Source organism: Capsicum annuum, chromosome 2, assembly GCF_002878395.1.
Source record: "Capsicum annuum cultivar UCD-10X-F1 chromosome 2, UCD10Xv1.1, whole genome shotgun sequence".
Lineage (NCBI taxonomy): Eukaryota > Viridiplantae > Streptophyta > Magnoliopsida > Solanales > Solanaceae > Capsicum > Capsicum annuum.
The window spans coordinates 3,655,108-3,666,820 of NC_061112.1; positions in this window are offsets into that span (position 1 = coordinate 3,655,108).

Sequence of the window (11,713 nt, forward strand, 5' to 3'; positions counted from 1 at the left end):
GTAGTGTGTACTATGCATGAATTTTTCTTTTTCTCTATTTTTCCTTTCTGTTCTGAATTTTTAACTTGACAGTATTAACATACAATATTTTAACACCCAAAATATATGAGCATTCTGTAATTTAATCATATAACATGCACTAACAGAAAATCCACATAATCAATTAACTATATATACTAAATAATGCATAAGGCTACTTAAACATTTTTATTTATGCATTTTCACCAATAACTTATAACGCAAATAGGACAGGATTGAATAAAAACTTGTAATGAATTAAATCTAGTAATGAACAAGGAAATGCATCACTAAAAACTTTAAACGAAACTCTAAAACTCGAATCACAGCCCTTTCTCTTCTTTGTTTTCTTCTTTATTTTGCTTTTTTTTTTCTTTTGTCTAATCTTCTGTGTTCTCTCTATGATTTCTCTCTAATTTTTTCTCTCTCTATCAGAGTAAAAAAAAACGTACATCCCCTCTGGGGAGTTTGAGGACTTACCCCTTAAAAGGGGGATGTGAGGGCAGTTGAGGAAGAGTGGGTTGCAGATGGGTGGGGAAGTTGGGAGTGGATAATGATTCCTTTTTAAAAAAATTAAAATATATAAAATAACAGTAATAAATAATATTAATAATAAAAGAATATTTACTAATTAATTTTTATATTTAAGAAAAATACAACGAAAGTTTATAAATAGCATAAAATAATATAATTACAATAATACTAAAACTATTAGCCTATTTATTAAAATTAAAAGAAAAATACATTTTTAACATATTCAAGGGAAGGTGCCTTGGTGTATGTTATTTGCAGATGATGTGGTTCTGATCGACGAGACTCGGGGTGGAGTTAATGATAAGTTGCAAATTTGGAGACAGACGCTTCAATCTAAAGGTTTTTGGTTAAGTAGAACCAAAACAGAGTACTTGGAGTGTACGTTCAGTGATATGTCGCAAGAAGACGGAGTTGTTGTGAAGATGGACTCTCAGGCCATCCAGAAGAGGAAAAGTTTCAAGTATCTGGGGTCTATAATTCAAGGTAATGGTGAGATTGACGAGGATGTCACGCATCGTATTGGGGCAGGGTAGTTGAAGTAGAGGCTCACTTCGGGAGTCCTTTGTGATAAGAAAGTGCCCCTAAAGCTTAAAGGTAAGTTCTATAAAGTGGTAGTCCAGATGACTATGTTGTATAGAGCGGAGTGTTAGCCAGTTAAGAACTTCCACATCCAAAAGGTGAAGGTGGCAGAGATGCGAATGTTGCAATGGATGTGTGGACATACCAGAAAAGATAAGGTGAGGAATGAGATTATTCGGGAGAAGGTGGGAGTTGCCTCGGTGGAGGATAAGTTGCGAGAAGTAAGGCTACGTTGGTTCGGGCATGTGATGAGGAGGGGCCCTGATGCTCCAGTGCGGAGGTGTGAGACTCTGGCTAGGGATGGTTTTAGGCGGGCTAGAGGTAGACCCAAAAAATATTGGAGGGAGGTGATTAGGCATGATATGGAGCAATTACAACTTACAGAGGACATGACCCTTGATAGGAAGATGTGGAGGACACGGATTAGGGTAAAGGGTTAGGGGGTGGGAGCGCGGAGGTAGTAATAGGGGAGTGCTTCTTTGGGTCTAGAGTTTCTGGTTTGTAGTGTTGTGGCGGTAGTTTGGGGGTAGTGGTGTTGGCTTTTTTGCATCCCGTACTAGTTTATTATACACTTATTTTTGTGTTTGTTATACTGTTAGTTTGTTTTGTGTACCATACTAGTTTATATGCACTTACTTTTTATATTTGTTATACTGTTATTGGTCCTAAGCCGGGGGTCTATCAAAAACAGCCTCTCTACTTCTCTTGAGGTAGTGGTATGGTCTATGTACACTTTACCTTCCCTAAACCCCACTAGGTGGGAATACACTGTGTATGTTGTTGTTGTTGTTGTTTAAAAACAAAAATAACAATAAAAATAAACATATTCCAAAATGTGGTTTTATTTATTTATTTATTTATTTTCAAATAAAACCTATAAAAATAAAAATAAAAGTTAAAATAAACATTAGACAAAAAATAAAATTTTGGTACTAAAAAAATAGATAAAAGCATGGAAGAGTAAAAAATTATGAGTTTACACCTACTAGATGAACGTTTTAATGAATCATAATGTTAAAGGATTGCCTTATGTCTTGTCTTAGATACGTCAAAAATAGGAGACCAATTAAATATAGGAAGTAAAACATTTCTTTTTAAGTGATTTGTCTACCTGATGAAGAAATTTACTACCTCAAATAAAGAGAACTAAAAGAATTAACAAAAGTTAACATGCTATATATTGCAGTAATTTAACATGAGATAGTTAGTGTTATATTTTAATTAAGTTGATTAAAATAATTTTAGCATGTTCTTAGTAAATAATTATTTTTTCATAAATTATATGAGTGCAAATCTTTGTAATGATATGTATCTTGTGAAGTTTTGGAATTATGAAAGAATCGCTTATTGTGTTTGATAGATAAACTCCTATTCAAAATTTATGATATTTTTTATTATCTTATAATGGTCAAATGTCCCTCCAACCTTTACCCCAAATTCCAACTACACACTTAAATTTTGTGGGGGTTCTATGACCCCTCTGAACTATTTTAAAGTGGAATTATTACCCCCCGAAACCTGACAACTAGTCATTTTGGATAAGGTGTTATCACACGCCATGACACATCATGCCATGTCAATGCCATGTAATATTGCTTTTTTTAACATTAAAAGGTGATTGTTTTTATTTATTATGCTTTCTCTTTATTTTTTCTTTCCTTTTCCATTTCATTCTCTTTTCTTTTGCCAAATTCTCCTTAATCTTTCCAGCCTTGCCTTTCATAACTCATTCTCGAATCGTCTTGATCTCTTTAACTTCTCTCAACAATGAACACAAAAGTGAAGAGGACGACAAAGAAATAGATCTAAGTTCCATTTCAAATTTTAAATAAATTTGAAGAAGCTATCTAGAATGAAGGTGCGGGGATAAACAAATGTTAATTATGATTTAATAATGTTGTCATCAAAAAATTTGATTGATGTTTACACTTTGTTATGATTTTTTCTCCATTAATGACTGTAAAGTTCAATTCTCTTGAATTTCTATATTGAGCTACCCCAATTTTTCAACTTGATGGTTGGTGGATTTGTTTTCACATGTCGGAAAAGTCATTTTCAATTAATTTTAGCGGCGCTATGGTAAAAAAATCATCAACTTCGACGATTTGAAGATATCCCTTTATGAAGCTCCTATTTTTTAGTGTTGATGTGGTTGTGGCAAAATTGTTTGTGGAGTTCTTCTTTTCTATCTTAAACATATATATTTATCTGTGTATGAAATATTTTAACAGAGGTTACTGGACTATTTTTCTCTTTAATCACTGTGTTCTTTTGCATCTCATTTGCCAGAGTGTAGAGATGTAAAAGCTGATAATGCTTGAGTTGGATCTCATTCAACAGAATAATAATCTTAGTGTTCCGAGGAATGAAATTTTTAGGGAGGTGATTGTTAGTTTGGATGAAATGGTAGTTGGTGTAGTTTGGATTGAATGTCATTGTTGAAAGAAAGAAAATGAATAAAGTAAAATAATAATTAAAATTATATATATTAATGTAAAGAAAATATTAAAAAAAATTAATATATATTTTCATTCTCACTCTCTTAAAAGAGAGTGAAACACACTCTCTTGCCATGTCAGCTTTTGGGGGTTAATAATTTCACTTCTAAATAGTCCAGGGGGGTCATAGGACCCCCGCAAAGTATACGTGTGTAGTTGAGATTTGGGGTAAAGGTTGGGGGCATTTAGCCATTTTCTCTACTATAATATAATAATAGTTACTTTAAAATAAATAAACCTTAAATAGAAGAGTATACATTTGTGGACTTTTCAACAAATAAATGTAGTTCATCATGATTAAAATAGCGATAATGTTATAAAATACTAACCAAATAAAAAATGTCAATTCTTTTTTAGAATTGATTAAAAAGAAAATTATATTATGTGAATTGAGACATGGGATGTATTAAAATAGACATTAATAATGCATTTAATTTTTTGTGCTACATATAAAATAGACTTATAGTTGAGGTGTGTGCGATCTATGTGAAAGATTACATCATTAGTGACATTGAAAAAATTCTAAATGACCTTTGTATCTCTTTTTTTTCATTTAAAATAGAGTTCTACTGTTGTCAACATAAGAAATTATATGAAAATATTAAAAAAAATTATGAAAAAAAGGTTATACCCTTGGTTATATTTATATGTTTAATCTTAAATATAAATTAACTATCAATAATTTTGGACAAAAAAAATAATAATGAATGTTATACTCAAAAGTAACTTGTTTATTCCGTGGATTTAGATAAGAGGAGAGAAAGCTCGTCTGGACACCACAATTGAAAAAAGATTAAATGAGACAAACTTCAAATGTAAATTCTCTTTAAATTTAATATTATTCTTTCCATTTGATTCAAGTATTTAAATTTATATTTAATAAAAAAATTCACATAAATTCTCATATATCATAATAAAGTTTGAACAAAATTCACTACTTAAATTACTTTTTGAGGTTACAAATTATATTTTAAAATTATTTTAGATATTGTGAAAAATTTTAACTTGAAATTATTTTTGAATGATGTGAATTGTGTATATATGAATGCCTTGTAGATGTTTGTTACTCTCTCAATTTAAAAAATAAAAACATGATTTTTGTTTTAATTTGTCTAAAAATAGAATTTTCTTTCTTTTGGCAATACTTTAATTTCAACTTTCACGTGTTATATTTAGAACTACGAGATAAAGGACATTTTGATACATTTGATATAAATTTAATTTATGACCACAAAATATAAAAGTTTTCTTTATTTTATTATATTCCGTATCAAGTAAAAGTAGATCATTTTTTTTTAAATAAAGGAAGTAATTGAAAGTCAAGAAGGGGGGTGAATTGAAAATTTTCTTTGAGTCGATTGATAAGCCTTCACAATCGACTTACCTGCAGATCAATATACTTACAGAACAGATTAGATTAAACGAATAAGTAATGGAAATAAAGACACAAAGATTTACTCTGGTTCGGAACACCAATGTGATGCCTACTTCAAGTCCCCTTGGGTTTCAATGTTTTCTTAAATATTTTCAAAAAGAGTTGGAGTACAAGTGCAGTGAACAAGTTCTAAAGCTTATTTTGATTTTCAGATCTTGTGACATAGCCTTAATCGGTATGACTAAGTTGACTCGATCTTACTCTTGTGTAACTATTGTAAATTAAGAAGTACAAAGCTTTATAATGACTAAGATTGAAACACACTAAGAATTTCCTTTGAAGTTGTGTGAGTGCTTCGACCTTTAGTCTTTTCATCTATACCTTTCAATTGCTTTAGCTTATTTTCTTCATAAGGAAACCCAAGGAATTTCTTCTCAATCAAGGATTTGAATTAATTTCGTGATTGAGTGATTGCAGCATATGGTATGTCCATATCGGATATGTCCATACGTGGTGCAACCTTCTTTTCATGGCCACACATGTCCATGTAGAGAGTGTGATCTTCTTTCCTTTTTGCTTTGTTGCAAGAGACGTTAGAGTGATTAATTCGTTAGCATCTGCCTTATATTTGGGGATCATATAAGGTCCATAATTGATGCTATTTCCAAGTTCAGCCCTAGTTTTCTTATTTTCTTTGAGAGATATTCTTAAAGATCCCATGTTGATTCATTAGGAATCTATTTTGATGCAATTTTATCTTCAGTGTATATTGTGAGATATTTTTTTATTAGTGTATTGTTATTAAAACATACTATGAGAATATGAGGCTAACAATCTCCCCCTTTTTGATAATGACAAATAGTAAACATTAGTTGACTTCCCTATTCCTACAGTCAATTTGCTCCCTTTTTTTGCTGGCTCTTTTACCTTGGAGCATCAGTTGACTCCCATGCTTTTGTAGTGACTTGCTCCTCCTGACTCGAAAGCCTCTGATATTACAATTTTCTCCCCCTTTTGACATAGTCAAAAATAGCAACACAATAAACAAAAAACACAGACAGCTAGAGACAACAGACACAATAGCCATTAAATAGTCAAGGTAATTAACACAAAAAAAGTATGGTTGACAGTGTTTGAAAAAAATTATTTTACAACTCAAAAAAGGGACAGGACCCCCTTTTGAATAACAGTCATCATGTCAAATCTTGGCAAGAAAGTCAGTAAGAGTATTATGCATGTTGTGGCAGACACGCTCATAAGATTTCTCAGCATTTTCTTGAAAATGAGGAATAGGAATTCTGGACTGATATTGCAAGGTCGTTGTTTTAGGAGTTGGCTTCGAACTTGATGGATTCCACGCGAGTAAACAACTTATTAAACATCTTGATGCTTTTCTGCTTGAATCCATTAATAGTTAGTCGAACCTTACCTATATCAATGCTTGTGTCCTTCCCTAGCTGTAGCATCTTGGAAGTCGACTCCTGAAGTAGCATCAATTCTTTCTCAATTGTCTTTAGTCAATGCTTGAGCTCCTCCAATTTCTTCAACACAAGAATCATAGGGTTAGCGACTGATTTGCTTACCTTAGGGAGATCTAATTTTGTCTTTACAAAGTGTTTTTTCACCATTTATTGTCCACCAAGATGTATACCACGCTGGCCAAGGTCTTGGAATAATAAGTCACAGAGACTTCCACAATTGGGTATGCAGATAAGTCAATGGAGTAATATAAGAGGATTCTGGTAATCAGCAGTCCATAAGGAAGGCTTGCGGAGGCATGAGCATCTGCAGCACTTTCAAGCATATATCCTTGAAACCAAATGACCCAATTTATCTTGTACTTCTTCATCATGCAGTATAAAACAAACACATCACGACAGGTTACATTGCTAAGAGAGCCTTTTTGGGGAATCAGAGTGGTGGCGATGATAAGAGCCATGATATGGTACCTAAAGCAGAGAGATACAGGACCAAAGTTGGATGAAATTATGTATGGGTCGGACACAACCTTTTTTGCTTCTTTGAAGCTGACTTCAAAATCATCAGGCCATGATCCATTTATAAAATAAATTACACTGGAGATTTTATATCAAAAACTTTTTTAAATACGAAATCGTTGAGTATGATTCTTGTTCCAAGAAAAAGATTTTCTAGTTCACCACTGTCGGGAGAGAAATGGAGTTTTTCATAGAACATTCTAATGGGGTCCTTATACACTTGAAGTCCACAGAGACAAAAAAAACCAAAGAAGGTCTTGAAATTTAAAAAAGGAACTTACATTGCAATGTGCTTTATTTAATTGGTAGAGATTCAGTCTTCGACAAGGCACAACTAAGCAGTTTTTAAAAGCGGTAAACTTGTCTTTATGTGAACAAGTCTAAAAAATATTCATGTCCTCTGCTAGAAGAGGATCCAGAGCAGTTGAACAAGGTTTCTTGACTGATGAATTAAGGATTGGGGTAGACTGTTTTTAGTGACAATTGAGTACGGAGAATGTGAAGAGGATTCATCAAAAGAGCCGGAGATAAGTACGGGATCATGATTATCAGAGTGATAGTCAGGAAAGGTTTTGGTGAGATTAGCCATAGAATGAGTTTTGGTCATTTGAAAGAAAGAGAGAGTTTGGATAAGGGTTTTAAAAGGGCGGAGAAGGAGATGAAAAGGTGGATAGATGATACAGAGTGAAGTGAACCGACGGGAAGGTGAAAAGATGTGAAGTGAATATAGGCGACTTATTGAAGAGACGATAAAAGTGTGTTGGGAATATAAAAGGGTAAAGAGGTGGTAATTGAGGAGAGAAAAGAGAAAAGTGGCATGAAAAAGGTAAAAACAATGATGATGATGATTCAAAAAGGTTTGTCAAAATATAAAATTTGAGTCATTAAAAAATAATGTAGCTGCTAAAATGACATTTATTAAAAAAAAAACATTAATTCAGGCAATACCAAGCCTTTTTCGTAAGGAACAAAATCTTTATTCTAACAAGGGTTTAGTAAAAATGTCTGTCAGTTGATTTTCAAAATCAAAAAATGCTATGAAAAAATTACCATTTTCTACATGATCTTGAATAAAATGATGTTTAATGTCAATTTGTTTAGCTCTAGAATGATACACAATATATTTAGACAAACTAATAAAACTGGTATTGTCACACATCATGGGCACAAATTCAAACAAAAAATTAAAATAAAGTAATTGATGCATAATCCATAGAATTTGAGTATCACAACTTCCAACGGCTATGTATTCAACTTTAGTAGTTGATAGTGCAACTGAGGTTTGCTTATTTCTATGCCATGAAATCAGGGCATTGCCAAGAATTTGACATGTTCCATTAGTACTTTTTTATAGTCCAATATCTTGTGTTCTGATGAGATATCAAATAATTCTTTTGACGGCAGTTAGATGAGACTCTTTAGGAGCTGACTGAAACCTTGTACACTTACACATGCTGAACATAATATCTGGTCGACTGGCGGTCAGGTAGTGAAGTGATCCAATCATTCCTCTGTGTGTTTTTTCATCAACATCTTTTCCAAATGAGTTTGAATCAAGATTCATGAAGGGGCTCATTGGAGTTCTATATGCCTTTCCTTTTTTAATACCAAACTTTTTGATAAGTTCCTTCATATATTTGGCTTTACTAATCAAAGTACCTTTGGGAGTTTACTTGATTTGTAATCTAAGAAAAATATGAGCTCTCCCATGAGACTCAGTTCAAACTCTCCTTTCATCAAATTCGTAAAATTCTCAAACAAGGAAACATTTGGACTTCCAAAGATAATATCATCAACATAAATTTGCACAATGAGTAAATTAGAGTCAAGATTTTGGGTGAAAATAGTTGTATAAATTTTACCTCTTTGGAAATTATTGTTTAACAAGAAAGTAATCAACCTCTCATACCAAGCTTATGGAGCTTGTTTGAGACCATGGGAAGCTTTTGATAGTTTAAAAACATGGTTTGGATAAGATGGATTTTCAAAATCCAGAGGTTGTTTTACATAAACTTTTTCATAAATAAACCCATTTAAAAAGGCACTTTTGATATCCATTTGATATAATTTAAAACATTTGAAGGCGGCAAAAGCTAACAAAATTCAAATTAACTCTAACCTTGCTACAAGAGCAAAGGTTTTGTCATAATCAATAATTTCTTGTTGAGAGTAACCTTGAGCTACAATTCTGTCCGTATTTCTGATAACCTTACTGTCTTCATTTCATTATTCCTGTAGACCCATCTGGTTCCAACTTCTGGGCGGTTCTTCGGTCCTTCAACTAGATTTTAGACTTGATTTCATTCAAATTGATCTAATTTTCCCTTCATAGCCTCAACCTAAGACTCATCTTTATAGGTTTCATCAACTTTCTTAGGCTCGATTTGAGACACAAGAGCAATAGATACTTGCTTTCACAATGAGGCTCTTGTCTGCATCTTATCATCTGGGTTTTCGATGATAAATTTATTTGAAAAGATAGCATTGTGTCTCTATTCTCTTAGAACATTTTCTTTAGTTGTATCATTAGCGAAAGCCAACTCTGGAGAGGCTATAGTCGACTCATCATTTGGCAGCTCATGAGTTATGTTTTCTTCAGCTCCTGATTGTAGATCATTCACCTGATCTTCATCAATACTCAAACTCATAGAAGAGTAGTTATCTTCCTCAAATACAATATACATAGATTCTTCAACACATAAAGTCCTTTTATTATAGGCTCTGTAAGTACGACTGGTGGGAGAGTATCCAAGGAAAATACCTTTATCACTTAGTGGATTGAATTTCCCTAAATTATTCTTACCGTTGTTGTGGATGAAGCATTTACATCCAAAAGGATAAAAGTAATTGATGTTGGGCTTCTTCCCTTTCCATAGCTTATAAAGAGTTTTCTTTAGGAGTGGTCTGAGGAGACATCTATTGAGAATATGACATTTGTGCCTACTGCTTATGCCTAAAAATAATCTGGTAGATTATGTTCAAGGAGCATGGTTCTTGTAGTTTCCTACGGTGATCAATTTTTCTGTTCCACCACATTATTTTGTTGGAGAGATCGAGAAGATAAGAAATTCTGAGAGTATCCGTTTTGAACACAATATTCCTCAAAGGCCCTATTTTCAAATTCTCCTCTATGATCACTATGAACATAGGTAATAATATATCCTACTTCTCTTTTTACTTTTCTACAAAAGATCTCAAAGTTAGTCTAATACCCCGTAATATTCTAGATGAGTTTCCAGCTATTTGTCCAATGTTTAGAAGTCCCAAAGCCATTTAATTTACACTAAGTACAACTGACATGACAATTTTAAAACCTCAAGATTTCAAATATTTTATTTTTGGATTTCTCGAGTATGAAATGTTGATTTATGAGTTGAAATATGTTTAGGGATATTAAAAGGGTCATCCAGAAGAGTTTCATAATTTTTGTGAGAGGTTCGGGGCATTTTTCGACCACGAAGGCAGAATGCCTCCGCGATTTTGCTATGCCACGGAGACTGGCTCTCTGCGATACACAATGTGTCATGTAGGCTAGTCTCTGCAATATCCTCCGTGCCATGAAGGCTGTGTAATTATGCAATGTTTATTAAATGGGTGAGGGGAATTTTGGTCTTTCCCCTCTCCCTAAACATCCAATTGATGATTAAAACCTAAGAGGGGCATTATCTGCCCCATTCTTCATCAGTTAACGATACTCAATATCCTCTCATTCTCAAGAACACAAAATTATAAGCTTCTTCTAAGAATTCACACATTCAAGGTCTAAATTCAAAGTATTCTTCAAGAATTCAAGCAACTCAGGTACATGGGTATTCATCAATGGGACCCTTCCACCCATTGAATCCCAAACTTCCCAAATTTAATTCCTTTTAATTTAGGGTTCCATGAAAAGTATAAATTCCATGATTTCTCCAGGTAATTCTTGAATTCTACCATGAAATAGTATTTACTCATAATTTCAAGTATTCTTCCATACTTTAATCATGATAATCCCTTATTTTACAAGTATACAGCCTTTTCTCCCTCTTTATGAAATTTCAATGTCAAGTATGAATTTACTCAATTATATATTAATAATTTTGAATACAAACCATGATTGTATCCTTATGTGAATTATGTTTTTACATGCTTTATAAACTCAGTAACCCATGACATGTTCAGTTGACTCCATGTTAATTTTTAATTTATGAATTGTCCATCTCATGATTTACTCACCATCATTATAGTTAGTTGTGTCAACTTATGCTGGTAGGTTATGAACACCCGACACCTAGGAAAATCATGTTTATCTTTTTTATCAGGTTACGAGTCATTCAGAATAGGCTTGTATCATTAAATTTTAGAATAATATCATAATGAGCACTTATCAGTACCAAATAATGTTAAATGAATAATAATAGTAGTGTCAATCAGTTGGGAGTAACACTTAGCACCAAGTGAACGCGGGGATAGAGGCTCCCCCATCAGTTATTTTTGAGTCGTTAGAAGAAGTTCCTAAGTTCCAGACTTACGGTGTCACCATAGGTTGTGAGGGGTCCTACGTTAGTAGAGGTATGGAGTCCTCATCCTTTGGGAAATCATCCTTGTGGATCCACATCATTAGCCATGTGTTGTTACCCCTGGCAAGGTACCAATACTCTTCCAACTGGGGTTACAAAATGGACCTCAATTAGCTCAGATTAGGGCATGTTGGTTGTAGTTATCTCCTACAG